This window comes from Ceratosolen solmsi, unplaced genomic scaffold (genome assembly GCF_000503995.2).
Source record: "Ceratosolen solmsi marchali unplaced genomic scaffold, CerSol_1.0 scaffold31, whole genome shotgun sequence".
Taxonomy (NCBI): Eukaryota; Metazoa; Arthropoda; class Insecta; order Hymenoptera; family Agaonidae; genus Ceratosolen; species Ceratosolen solmsi.
Genome location: NW_011948432.1, coordinates 3,214,698 through 3,230,122, shown reverse-complemented (window position 1 = coordinate 3,230,122; position 15,425 = coordinate 3,214,698). Strand labels below are relative to the sequence as shown.

The 15,425-nt window shown below is 37.5% G+C and overlaps 1 protein-coding gene across 1 annotated transcript in view; it reads right to left on the bottom strand.

Annotated features, from left to right (window-relative positions):
• LOC105364319 (band 4.1-like protein 4) overlaps positions 1–15,425 on the bottom strand; it is a 69,958-nt gene that overhangs the window by 53,375 nt on the left and 1,158 nt on the right. The window lies entirely within an intron of this gene.

Sequence of the window (15,425 nt, the reverse complement as noted above, 5' to 3'; positions counted from 1 at the left end):
GCGAAGGGAGAAAGGAGAGAGAGAGAGAGAGAGAGAGAGAGAGCGCGCGGGCGAAAAAGAAAGACAGGAAGGGAGCATAATAGAACGAACGCTTCGGTGCGGCGTGGGCAAATTTACTTCGTTTTCGCAGAATTGATTGTGTTGTTCATTGGCGGCCTCGTTGGGAAATAAAATACGACGAGGTCGGAAGTCATGTTATCCGAATTAAGTGGTATGTGGAAGATACAAGATACTCTTTGGACAGTTACCATTTCCTTTTTATACATAACTTTTGATATTCTACCGTGATAAGAATAAATAATATTTACTCTTAGCGCTTATTTACTCTTCGATAGCCAAAAACCTTATTCTTATCGATTGTAAATTAAAGGGATACTTAATTAACTAAATTGATACGTTATTGAAATATTCTGAAATAATTTCGGCAATTAGTTTTTATTTAGTTGTATTTTATATTGTCAAGTGGATGAATTAAATTTCGTATTGTATTTTCATTGTATTATTTACTATCGTTTGTAATTTGTATCCCTCGGATCGGATGTTTGGAAGCTATAAAAATTTTTCTATGTAATTTGATCAACACTTTTAATTAGAATCATTAAAGCAAACGATAGTAATATATTGATTGCTCATAATTTACCGCAATAAGCTCAAAGTTCGTTTCAGACATAGAGTCTGCGATATTATAAAAAAAAAAAAAAAAGCCTTTAGCAAGAGTTTACTATATATTTAAGAAATGTAATGCTTCGCAAGAATTCGATATTAATCGTCATATGTATTGCGCAAGCAATGTGCAATACTAATTATTATTACAGTATACTAAATGCATTGATTCTCAAGAATATGAGTTTGTTATTTTAAATTCTGCATATGAATTAAACGTTTGTCTACTTACCGAATGAAATTATTCCGGCAGTATTTCAATATTTTTACGAAACAGGCATTTGCTTATCAATATACGTAGAAAATACATAATTAAGGAATGCATCGTACAAGTAAATGCTAAAGCTTTTAAACATTGTTTTTGTTATTTAAATTTCACGAAGATAATTGTTAAGTAAAACTGTATACATAGTTCAACCCAATATGAATAATAATTACCAAATAATTATCAACAATGGATAATAATTCTCATGGAGCATGCCAGATTCTTTCACATCAACTATCGCAAAAGAACTTCATTACCAATTTGTCAACTAATTCTATTATCAATTACTTTCATTTTCTTATTCCGCTAATGAAGCTTTCTTTACAAGACAACGGTTTTTAAACGCTCGATGCGCTCGCTACGATAATAAAGCAATTTAACAAAGAGCAGTTTGAGTATCTTACATTCAAATGAAAAAACATTTGAAAAATTTATTTTGAAAATCCAGTGAGGCCATTACTTTTATGGCTCAGCACAATGTTATGTTCTTTCTACGAGTAAATTGTCGTCGCGGATTCTTAAAAACAAAAAAAAAAAAAATAAATAAATAAATAAATAAATAAATAAATAAAATAAGAAAATAAAAATATATCAACGCTTATTAACCGTCCAGTTATTGTTTTCTCACACATAGTCCACCATTCACAAAAGCTTCGTCAACATATGCATGCTTACGTAAATGGCTACTCGAGAACGTATAAAGATCGTAGAACATTTGTAATCGTTTCTTTATGGCTGGAGCGCCGGTGGCAAGCGTTTCTAAAAATGAAGTCAAACTCTTGAAACTGATAATAAAAAGAATAAAGATCCCATTTTACCCAGGGACGTGTGAGTTTCCCCATTGGTCCGCGGATCGTAAGAATTTCGTTTAAATAACTAAGCGCTGTGCATCAGGAAGACGAACGTCGAGCGGGAAAGCGGCGCTTCCTCGCGCGGACGACCTTCTGAAATAAAAAGCGCAGCTCATAAAGCCGCCGTGAGCGCTTATTTTCGTCATCCCGTGAAAATCAGAGGCTCGCGACGACATCCTCGGGGGTATTACAGTTGTTGGGCGCAGGGGTCCGCGATCCTCGTATCCGGGGTCGCGCGAGCGCCGGGCCAACTCACAATTAACAAAACACGAAGCTGATGGCCTTCGTATCCTCCTGCTTATCCCTCACTCCAACCATCCAACTCCGCCGTCGCCACCACCGCGCTCCCCCACCTCCCCGCTCCTCACGCCCACTCGTTCGCCGGAGGCTAGAAAGTTCCCAAGCGCGGCCCCAACGCACGCACCGAGGAGAGCCCGTCTTTGCCGTAACGGCGTCGCGACGCCTCGCCGAGCATCCGTATTTACATCTCCCGTGTATGGGAGCGGGCGTTGCGTAGCGCGCCACTGACTTCGACGCGCTGTTGTAAGGATAGAGTGTCTCTCCGTCTACCCCCGTCCTTCTCATTCTTCTCCGAGACGCCTCCTGCAGCATTACTTTTCCGCGATGCAGCTCCACGAGGCCGCTTTCCCGTCTCCTCTTTCACCTCCTTTATTCCTCTTTTTTTTCCCTTTTATATATCTCTATCTCAATCTCTCTCTCTCTCTCTCTCTCTCTCTCTCTCTCTCTCTCTCTCTCGGCGTGCCCTCCCTAAGGTCACAATGAGCTGAATTATTTTGCTCTAGGACACTCGAGTCTTCGCTGCCGGAGCTTAACAGTCGCCATGCAGCGCGCATCCGCCTTAAATTTTTCGCGCCAAGAGTTTCATCGCGACGATGATTGACACGGTCTCCTTGGGTTACTTTTGTTTGCCCCTCTTTGGAAAGTCGCTTAAGGAACTCGCGTCCACGCGATACGGATTATGATAAATAAACGACCCCCGTCTCACATTCCACGCAAGCGTTGAAATTCGCACGAAGAATGGAGACCGTTAATAGTGTGCGCTTGTAAAGTGGAAGTAACCGGGCAAGTGTAAGAATTACGACAAGGTCGTAATAATTAACGAGACGTACTCGAGATTTTGCCCGTTCTCCCACGACTTCATTTGTTAATACGATGACGCAGACATCGTGCGGCTATTGATACGTAATGTAACATCGCGGCTTTTAATAGCGAGCAAAAGCTTGACAAAGATAACGCAACTTTGCATGTCGCCGGCGCAGCCCATCGATTCTTACACGTCAATTTAAAATATGCACTTTAGCGCATTCGCGGAATATTCGCGTGAATTATGGCTCAACGGATGGCAAAGTTTGAATATAAAACGCCGTAGCCTTGGCTTCCACGAGCATAGTAATCGATTGTACTCGACTCGTGCATCGCGAGTCGCAAGCCACTCGGTATAACGAGATTATTATCTGGTCTTTGTCATCGGGTGCACTAGTGCATTCTATTACGAGTCATGAAATTAAGAAGTAGTCCAGAGATCTAAATCATATCAATGGTAATCTCATAATGTAGACGTAGACGATAGACATATATTGGACTACTTTCCTTTAATCTAATAAAACAGAAAAATGACGTATGTGGAGCTCGTCGTCAGCGATATCGCGATGTTATGCGCCATAAATTTGATCCTATATGACACGCACGAGCTGATCACGATAGGATACTCGCGGCTTCTTTTATAGTTTGAAAGGTCTAGATCTGGAAATGAAATACGTCGTTTCGTATTTCAATCCGATATAAATTTTCGTCAATTAGAGCTCGTACGCGATAAGCACGTTAGATGATTTCTAACCAGTTTACTATAAAGGATATATAGATCATTGTGATGTTTTCGTCTGTAATGGAAAAAGCCTCTAGGAATTATCGTTAAGTTTTATGATAAACAAAGAGCGAAAACTCAATCATAGCTTTTGCCCATTTTAAATGCCTCGAAACAATACCAAAAAAAACAATAATAATAATAATAATAATAATAATAATAATAATATAAAATTTTATATAGAAATGCCGTTTATAAATTGATTATGTACATTTAGTTTCGAAAGTAACAGTTTCACTCTGTACTATTGAATGGTTACCATACGAATGTACATATATATATATATATATATATATATATATATATTTTTTTTTTTTTCTCTTTAATATTTACCGGAATTTATGTTAAAAACTACAATATTATGTATCTAAAATAAAAAGGAATTATTATTATTATTATTATTATTATTATTATTATTACTTTTTATTAAAACAAACAATTTATCGAGCATTTTGTATTAGAAATGAAATTATTTTATTTTTCTAGGCTCACTTTTATTCATTTCGCTAGTTTTACGACTATAGAGGAGATAAACTACCAGTAGGGTAAAACTACGCACTAAAAATTCTTTATATAAATATCTATTTAAATTTAAGATCTCAATTTTTATGAATAAGAATTACGAAACTAAATTCCATTAGGATAAAATAAATTCCTGTTAAATATAATTGAATATAAGCATTTATATTTATTTAAATGAACTTTACGTGTATAAATTTATATTATATCACCATTAGTAATTTAAATTACAATATGATTAACGTGCTCTCTAAAGTTATTATTTTTCAAATCATATAACTGAGTATAATTATAAACAAAATTCAGTGGATAATATGATTATTAAAACAAATTTTACTATAACATTTTTAGATATTTTAAGTGCACCTGCTATTGCCATAATTTACTCGGCAACATTGAAAATATTGAAAAACAATCTGTGTTGAAGATTAGATAGAGCGTGTAATTTGTACAGAAATTCGCTTTAAAGTAAATCAAATGTCAAACATAAAGATTAATAAATATAAAACAAATACTATTTATTATAAAGAAAATTAGCATTATTGATATTTACGTATTTTTTTTAGCGTCTAATGTGTAATCTGTATTAACTAGACTTCATTTTATGTAACAAATGAAAGCTCACGAACTACATCTGATAAATATTTTGTCTTCATTGTCGAAAATGTTTAAATTTCTAATTTGTCAGTCTTGTATGAAATCGGCTTTCCCGCACGTTTAACTATGATGTGTATAATTACGTCGAACAACTTGTATTTTGAACTAATCTTCGTGTTAAAATGAAAAGTGATCGATTTAGTATAGAGATTTAATTAGTGATTGATAGTCGATGAGAGGCTTTATAGGGACATTATTTTGCATAAGGAATACGACGGAATGAAAAAAATTCCTAAATTCATATACATTTAAGAGCTTGGAGAAATCCGTTGACTAGCAGGCAAGAGAGAGAGAGAGAGAGAGAGAGAGAGAGAGAGAGAGAGAGAGGGAGAGGCACTTTTTCCTGTCGTGAAAGAGAACAAACTTGAAAGCTAATAAACTAGTTTTCATTTACATCGTAATTCAAAAACCTTACCATCTATGCTTTTCAAGTTTTATAAATAAGAATTTAAATACAAATTAAATACCTCCGGTACGCGAGAGTAATAATTTTTACAACTAACCTTATATTCGCATTTTCGATGGTTTTCTTTTTCAGAAACATCTCAGGAAACTCCATGCTGCGCGATCAAAATTAAAATGTAAATATTTCGACGATTATATTAAGTCATCGGAAAATGTAAATGAAATGTACACTTGGCCAATACAAGTATAATTATATATTGTACGCTCGAGAATATTTAATTTGATTTATCAAAATTTGAAAATACGTGAAATGTGTAAAGTCTTACTAATCAACATAAATTTAAAATTCAAAATTTTGAATTACGCATTTTACATGGTTGATCAATAAAATAATTTAAAGTATCCGCCTCTTTATAAACGCATTGTAAAGCTTCTGTTAAAATTTCACGGGATATTTATTAAGGTAGGTACATTATTTAAAGCGTAAAAATTTTTAATTGAATAATATTTCATCTTTTTATCGATAGAGGCAAAAGCCGAGGTAAAATTGATGAAATGTTCGATAAAATCGTGTCTTTTATTAAGCTGGCTTTGCTATTGCTGTCGTATGTAGTTTGAATGAGATTATTATTTACTCCGTTATTCTGCTCACCTTCCCATCAACAACGACATGCTAAATTTTGTTTGCCACAGAGACTTTTTATGCCGACAACGACGACACGAATATTGCAAGTTTTCTCAGAGGAGCTAAAATTTTGCATACTTCGAAGGATGCTTCTTGGAAGAGAAAAAAAAAATTGCATTAAACGCACTGTCAGAAATCTTATGAGGCACATTTTCGTGATCTCCTTTTGCTACCTTGACAATTAAAATGGATAAATCGATTTACCAAAATGGAATGACTACGTAACGTAATTCTACCTGTTTCGTAGAAAGCCAACTTTTAAGTTTATTTTCAATTTGGATAACGCAAGACGTCCATTATGCAGCACTAATATTACAATTTCGAACTTTGCAAGAAGGAGCACCAATCCCCATCAGATAATAGATAAGTTTTCGGAAAATTCGACCCCACCTTTTCCGACGAGTAAGAGCTTAAGAGAAATCCTCAAAATGCTACAACCCCCGATAAAAGCGCCGTAACATCCTCATTCGTGAATCGTCTAGGGTGGATTAAGTGGGAAGGGTGGCGGAGAGGAGGGCGAGATGAGGAGATAGCGAAAGACTAGGAAATAACCCTAGAATACAGAAAACAAAAAGAGAAGGTGGGCGAAGGCAAGTGGTAAAAATGCAGGCGGCTGCTGTTTCTCGGAGAGCCTATAGTGATTAATGCGCAAGTCAATAATGTCTTTCACATAATGGGCCGGGGTACGGATTGATGGCGGTGTCGGAAGGGGGTGGGATTGGGGAGGTGGGGGTAGGAGAGAGAGAGAGAGAGAGAGAGAGAGAGAGAGAGAGAGAGAGAGAGAGAGAGCGGAAAGGTCGCGCGCAACTCCGGAGGGGGATGAGAAAAGGAGTCTGGGAGACACGCGGGCGGCTCACCCCCAGCTGGGATATAAGCGTTGATTTAAGCCCGTAAACGAGATATCCCGGGGGTGGAAATGGGGTGGGAGGTGTGGGAAGGCAGAAAAAAAAGATGAGGCACGGCTCTCTTTTTCCCCATTCACGGGCGCTCGCCTATGAATATATTGCTTTGCTTGGGAGATATACCTACTGCTGCTGCTGCTGCTGCTGCTGCTGTTACTATTGCTGCTGGGATAAATCGCGTCCTGCATTGATAATTATTGTGGGGTGAAAGAAAAGAAAGCATCCCGATGAAATATCCCCCTTTTGTGTTTTTCGCTTTTTCTCTCAAAGAGTCTCGCGTCTTTCCTGTCCGCTCGTCGCCGCTCGCTTACGCAATTGCAGCGTTTAACGACGCGCGGCGTGGAATTGCGCTTTGGCCGTCTGTGTTTATTAAATATAACGAGGCTTTGAAAAACTTTTTACGATGAGCCGACTCGAGAGCTATGATACGTATTAATACGAATCTCGCCAAAGGTCTATTGCGCCATTAACGTTTCGCCAGCCTCTCACCCCGTAATTATTTATAATTTATCAATTATTCATTAATTTAAGCCGCCGATTATTTCCCTTTTCACTTTTGTTGTGCGATATCCGATGATCCAGAAAAACTGTTATTCAATCCTGTTGACTTTCATTATAATTTTAAAATAACTTAATTTGGTCGTTACTAGTACTGAAATTAATACGGTGAAACTTTTAAAAGTAATATGCATCACATTCGGCCACTTTAGGACCAAATTTTTTAATAATTGTGTGCACACGCGAGGGAAAAGAGAGAGAGAGAGAAGAGAGAAGAGAGAAGAGAGAGGAGAGAAGAGAGAGGAGAAGGAGAGTAAGAGTCATAACATTTATGAGAATTAGAATTTGTTGAACTCAATTTATGTAGAAAATCAATTTAAGCCTCGGTAGCTTAAATTTTTTTTATTCGCAATTGTGCGATTATATTTTAATACACTGGAATTTTACAAGTGACTTATATAAATTACCTTGATAATTAATGGCTGTAGAAAAAAGGAAATAGAAAAAATAATAATGCGAATGTAAATGTATTTAGTAATTCCTCTAACAACTTGTAGATTTCATAAGAAACATAATCGTAAATTTTGCAAACAAGACTAAAAGAGTACCGGATTCAAATTAAACTATTTTTGTATGGATTTATAGTAATTAATAGAACGATTACATAATACATTAAGCTCAATGTCTCCAATAGGCTATCTTTATTAAAGCAACGCGCGTTGAATGAAATGAAATTATAAAATTATTTAACTCTTATCTATTAACCACTGCCACAATTATGTAGTCCATTAAAAATTATTATTTTTTAATATGAATTGCGCAAAATTGATTAATTGTGCAAAATTGTGTTCTATGTAAATCGAGGATTTCCGAGGAAAATCGTTTTACATTTGAAATTGTAGTATTACTTGGTCGGATTAGTTAAATGAACAGTTCGACATATTTCCGACAATTAAACCTTAATTTGCACGGATCATGCATACTATACATTTTTAATTTGTAATTAACATTTGTAAAATAATTTTAATACTCATTTATAGATTTATTGTGTGAATTATCAAGGCATTTTAGGAAAAGCTCGCCTTACAGCTCTTAAGTCAATTTCCATTGATGTGCGATCCAGATGTTTCAAGGTTTGTGATAATATTTGATTATCCTAGTATTAGTTTGTATAGGAGCTTTATACTAAAAGCTGATATTCAGTTGAATTTAATTTTTCATTCAACTAGTCCAGAGAGTCAATAAATGTATAAATAGTATTAAAATTCTAACCTAAAGTAGGTAATTTAAAAGAGAAATTGTAAAATATCGCATTCATTTGACGCCAGTTTGACTAACGTAATACAAATGACCTATGGGTCAAAGTATGTCGAAGTCTCGTGATATTTATTAAAAAATTGTTTATTTAAAAGATAATAAATGTGACTGAAGGAGCGTGCGAAGTTTTAAACATGTTATTAAATAGCGAGCTGATTTCCCTAATACAGGTTATATATTAATTTATCTACGAACATTGCGGATTTCTATCTTATAACACAATATCACATAGGATTTACGATATTTACGTAGCCCGTTAATTCGAAAAAAAAAAAAAAAAAAAAACAATAAAAAAGGAGCCTTAAGTGGCCGGGTTCTTGTAAATCCTTTTTTCGCGTAGCGCGAAAAGGGTCATCGGTAAACTGGTTCCACAGCGTTTTGCGCATGCGCGCGGGCGCACAACGTGCGGCGCTAATAAAATTTATAGCCTCGACAATGGAAGGTATGATAGCGTGCCACGACGGAATAAGCGATCGGCGGTAATTATATTGGTCCCGGCTTGATGTATCGCGAAACGCAGTGCGTGGGCCCGGGCGATTTGTTAATTAATTGGTTGTCGTAACTAATTGGCAGCCCTTTTCAATTAGTGTCCTCGCGCGTGAAATCGAAGCCCGACTCGATTTTCCTTGATACCGAGTGTGAACTTTTTCTCTGTCGCTCGCGAATTAACGCTACCCAACTGTATTCACTCGAGTCAATATTTCAGCTTTCAGCCGTCGTACTTCCACCCCCGGAATCATAATCATCATAATCATCATCGCCATAATCATTATTACTTTTATTAATATTTATTATCATTATTATTAACGTTATTATTATTATTGTTATTATTATTTGCAGAATTATAGGCAATGATATTGATGGCGATGAGAGTATCGATGTACAATAATGATAAATGGCAATGTAACAACAAGATGTTTGAAAAATATTCGGATTTAATATTATTTAAAAGCATGGCGTATGTTTAACATTATAGCTCATTTTCTCGCTATTAAATTTCACGAATATCTCTAAAATTCAATAATATTTCTGGATAATACACTTGAAAAATCATCCCTGTATAAACGAGGTATAAAGCATTCCAAACTGATGATACACGTATTTTGAAACACGATCGTTAATTTTCAAATTTGCATAAACTTCGAGTCAAGTAAGCATATTATAATACACGTGAATTCGTGCATTTGTGCACTCGCATCGTTATGTAACCAAGCTTATGTATTTACGTCTATAGGTGGATTCAGGTGTATCACTGTTTAAGATCATTTTACGCCGTGTATCTCTCTTTAATGTGAGACGATACAAAGATTTTTATGTCATATTCGATTTCAGTAGGTCGAAAAACATTGAAGTTCGTTGTCGGTACAGTATTTCTTTTCACAATTTATCTAATATATCTAATATATCTAATAATACAAGTAAAACGAATTTAGTTACTCTCATTTTAATAATGATGTTTAGAAAGTTTAATTGCCTAGGATGCGGCAAAAGTTAAGTGGCTTATCGAGTGAAATGACATAGCTTAATTAAGGTTGAATTCTCGGTAGGAAAAAGTTTTATTTCAGTTTATATGGATTTTTCCTCAATATATCACTATTGGAATTAGATTAAGTATTCATAGAGCTACAAATTTCAATGTTTATAATTGTTTAAAGAAAAAAAGAAAAAAAGAAAAAAAAAACACTTTACGCACGCGTCGCGTTATGTCCGGTTATACCTTTACTTCAATCCAGTTGATTTTCCACTTTTTGAAATAAATTTTTACTATTAACTCGTTCCCTTTCATCCTATGTAAATTAGTAATTTCAAATGATATTTTATTTTCATTATACCGTTTGAATATGGAAAATCTGTTCTTTAGTCATCCGAATATACATTGCTTCATCGCTAACCAGTTTATTAAGGAAAATACAGTTACTTTAACTACACACTAATTTCGAAATTGACGTGAAATTGTCAGATTTGCTGGAATTTTGTCGAGATATTTTGATTAATTTTTCTCTTTTCGCTATAAAAATGACATTTTCTGTAAGGTTTGACCGTTATTATCCAAGCTATTTACATAATTTTTTTAAGCCCTAGTAAGGTAGCGCAAATCGATCGTTACTTTCAAATACTACTTCTTCGAATATATTAATTCTTCATTTAGAGAAATATAATGTGTATTGATCGAAGGAATTGATTTACATATGCAAGGTTCAACGATCGCTTGATTGAGTTTAATTGTATGAAGATTGATAACTATTGGCATGTACATTATTTTGAACAATTCTTCATTGCAGACTGATTGGAAAATAAAGAACAGAGAACGAGAGAGAGAGAGAGAGAGAGAGAGAGAGAGAGAGAGAGAAAAGAGAGAAAGAGAGGGAGTTGAAAGAGAGCTAAAGACAGATGGACAGACAGAGAGATTAATACTTGTTAAATACTTGGCAGAGAACACGTAAAAGGAATCAAAATAAAGTGACAGAGTGTAAGATCGTAACGAGTCATCAATAAAGTAGCCAAGATTAATTTATAAAAAGATTCCCTCGTGCGTTACGTTATTCCGGGTTAATGTGGAAATTTGTACGAAGATAGGATGATAAATAATGATAATAATGTGCATCGATAATCGTATGCGAAATGATCTGTAAAACTTTAATATTTTCAACTTTAAAGACCTTATTGTAATTACTGGTTATCCAAGCCATTGGATTGCACATAATAATCTGAAACTTTGTGAGAAAAGTAACTGTCGTGCTAAACACCTTTTCTGTATACCATATAATGAAACTTAATAATGTACGAATACTTTGGGACTTATTCGAAAGAATAAGTATCCCATCGGACGTTGTCGATGCCTTCCATAAACGACGATGCTCACCTCATTCTCTCATTCATTATTCGCATTTCTTACTTTTCTTTTCATTTCATTTTTTTTTTTTTTTTTTTTGTTTTTTCCTTATATTTTACTAACACACCCGCTACTGAAAGAATACATATTCCCCAGTTGCGTTAATTATGGATTTGAATTTTTAAACGTCGATCGCTCACAGTACGTAATAATGAGTTTGAGAATTCCAAATACCACCAGGCAATCTTTACAATCCAATATTATTTTATATCTTTACTTAAGCCTCGACAACATTATTATCATTAGAGTGCTCTTTCAACATTGTATGCACAATACCCGATAACGTAGCAATATGTTAGCTTACACGGGTCAGCACAATATATTACATGCCGATGCTCGCCGAAGGTCCCCCCCCCCCTCCACCCACTGTTGAGACATCGATACTCTTTATGCGCAATGGTTAGGCTCGTTCGAAACTGCGACTCTCGAAAAAATTAATATGAGCAATAACGGGCCGATAAGCTTGCCGACATTAAACGAGGGCTAATCACTTTTCGAGCCCATAACTCGGGCGCTAACGCATTCGCAAGTCCATTCGTCGTCGTCGTCGTCGTCGTCGTCGTCGTCGTCGTCATCGTCGTCGTCAGCTATTACGAGTATCAGCTATGTGTTTCTCATTTTTCGGGGAACGAATCAAAGGCCAAACCTCGTGCCTTACACTCTGTCTTACGGCCGATGGGCCAAAAATAGTACCCTATCGGGAAATGCATGGGGCCGTATTTTAAGATATTCGTAGGAACGACGGCGGCCGTTCATCGGGCGGCTAATTCAGCGAATTCCGCAATTGTTAATCCGTGTATGCGACGTGGAGTTGGACGATTGTGATAGTGGTAGTGGATGGGTCGGGTAGGCAGGGAGAGAAGAGCCAACGGGAGAAAAGAGTTAGTCGGAGGAGGATGTTCTCGGTCGAACGAGGAAACGACGATTAATTCGGCTTCGTTAGCGCGGCATAATTGATCCATTCCACGGGCCGTTTAACGGCGGATTCCTGCGCGTTTACGCCGGTGGCTTCGAGCCGTCGCACGTTACCGTACCGCGTATTTCCGGTTCGCACAGCCCTCGCTCCCTCCCATCCACCCTCTCTCATCCGGCCTACCCCACACGCGCGTCTATCGTTTCATTGTCTACGTATAGCGGATACATGGCGTATATGTGTATAAGAGATTGTTTATTTGCGTTACTGTGACGCTGAGCAGCAGCAGCAACAGAACAAAATTGACCGAACCACTTATACGGGAAAATAGACTTTTGCGTACTTGCCGCGGATGATAATCGATCAGCTCACGGACCCGCGAGTGCTAAGAAATGCTTTCATTATCTCGTTAAACTTCTCACTCGAAACGTCAAGCCCTGGCGCGCAAATTATTGACGCGAACCTCTTGTTGTCGACTACTATTGAATAAACAGAAGCCCCGAGCTGTTACGGCGTATATAAGCAGCGATTCGCGTTCGTCTGTTAAATGAATTAATTACAACGTGATTGCGTCGGTTCTTTCTTTCTTTCTTTTGTTATTGTCTGTTTTTTGTATGTCCACTCTCGGCAATAACTCCGCGTGAAAATCTTGCCGATGTTATGCGGAGTCTTTATCGGCAGGTCGTGCAACTTTCGACATAATTTGCATTGATGTTGGAGGGTTCGTGAAATAAATAGATGTGTTTAAAAATGTCGATGGCCAATCCCCGTGTCTTGTAATTCTGTAAATTTAACGATCGGCTTGTAACGAGAAACGGTATTTCTTTGATACGACGACTCCACGATGCACATCTGCGACTGCTGGATGGGTATTTATTGTATTTATTTCTTTTGGCAACCAACCGGATAATCATGACGTTTCCCTGTAACTTCTGGGACAAGGCAAGTGATATTATTTACCAAAATAACGGCACTGTCGCATTTTAACGTCAACGGTTTGTTTACAGTTTAAAATCAAATTATGAAGATGGCCGTGTTATGTTCCGTAGCCATATCGTCTCGACTTCTCGTACGAGCAATTCGACAGAATGCTTCCTTTACAGCCTGTACCGTCAGTTTTAACGCACACACGTGCGAGCGCACAACGAGTGAAGGATACGCAAAGATCTTTTTTTTGTTTTTAAAAGTTTATAGAACAATTTTTTTTTTTTTTTTTTTTTGCTTTTTTTTTGCTTTTTTTGAAAGATCTTTAAAAGTTTTTCAAGGATACGACGCGCGATACCCGTGGGCTTTGCCAAGAAGAAATTGCTTGTTTTATGCGTGCGCCCGTGTGCGTGCTTTGACGCGCGCGCACACATATCCGGAAGCAAATAACAGCGGAACGTAAATATCGAGTAAAAATTGTAGGTTTCAAAAAAGTTTCCGTAAATATAGTACACGATTTCATGCAATCCAATTATTTACATTTCCAAATGTAAAATATATATAACGAATAAAATATATATTCGCCTTCATCTCGGCATGCTTATGGAAGATAGGAAGAGATACGCATAGAGGGGAGGGCTCTTCTTCATAACGAGCCATGTCCAATTTTAATGAAAAATAAACTTGTGCCTACACATATAATTCACGTGAATGCACTCGGATTGGGGTGAACGCGAATATCTAAGCATTTCCTTAAGCGTGTACGAGCTATAATGAAAAGCGAAGGGCGCTAGCGCACCCGCTCAATGTGTAGGAAATTCAATAAGGCTCTTAAAAATTAACGTCCCCCATGTGTCACCGCTACATTACTAGCCGGTACTTACTTCTAAATACAATTGAATCCGCACGCACGCACTCGCGCGCACCCACCCGCCCACAAACACTCTCTATTTAGATAAAAGCAACGCGTGAAATTTGGTTTATTTGCACGAGTAATGGAGCCTCTCTTAAGCATCGGGCTTAAAATTTATCAAATTATCATTCCGAATAATCGTTGCGCGCTCTATTCGCCAATGTATTTTTGCGGCCTACCTAAAGTAACTAAAAATCAGCGATTGATCGAAGCAGTCATTGGAGGCCTTAGGAGCAGGTACCCTCGGCATTACTCCTTTTAATAAATTCTATTTTTTGCGTACTCCAACCCCACGTGAAGCTTTCGAACCAGTCACGCTTCTCAAGTACCCAGCAAAAAGAACGCAACTACACGTCTAATGAGTTTCACAATTCTATTTTTAAAGTCGGCACTCGTTTTCTAAAACGGCGACACAGCCCTCCTCCATGTCATTGGCTGATTTCATTAAAATTAATCTCACAATTCGATCCTCCACCGCCGCGGCAACTATTCGGCTCGCATTTTACTTTCCGTCTCTCTCCGTCCTCTTCCCTCCCCTCCCCACCCCACACTTTACCCTCATTCGCCGGGCACACGCCGGACCGTTAAAATCCATCGGCTACACGCACACTCATTTAAAAGTCTTTGGCTCTTTTATCGCGGCCTCTTCTTAACGCGGCAATCATGCCGTCGACTACTATACGCAGAAAATCATAAATGCGGGTCTTTCAGCGGCAGCGCCGAGCGAGAGAATGGATGGCATTATGTTTTATCAAAAGTTAATACGCGCGAGCGCGTAATCCTTTCCCGCGCTCGAAACTTTATGGCATTGCCAGACTCGCCTCGACTTACGTCTAAGCACCAGAAACTTTTTGGGGTAGAAATAAAATCGGCCAAACCCATCATTCGCACACGCGAAACGAGCCAAACCGTCGGCCCCATCGACGGGGCTTCCCACCCAAAATCTTTACCTACGATTGGGGCCACCCCCAAATTCTTCCCCTACCATTGGGGCCACTTTTAATCCCAGGCTATTTACTCGCTACTCGTTACTCGTTACTCGTTACTCGCTACTCGTTACTCGTTACTCGGTACTAGCTACTGACTACTAACTACTCGCTACTGGCTACTAGCTACTAACTACTCGCTACTAGCT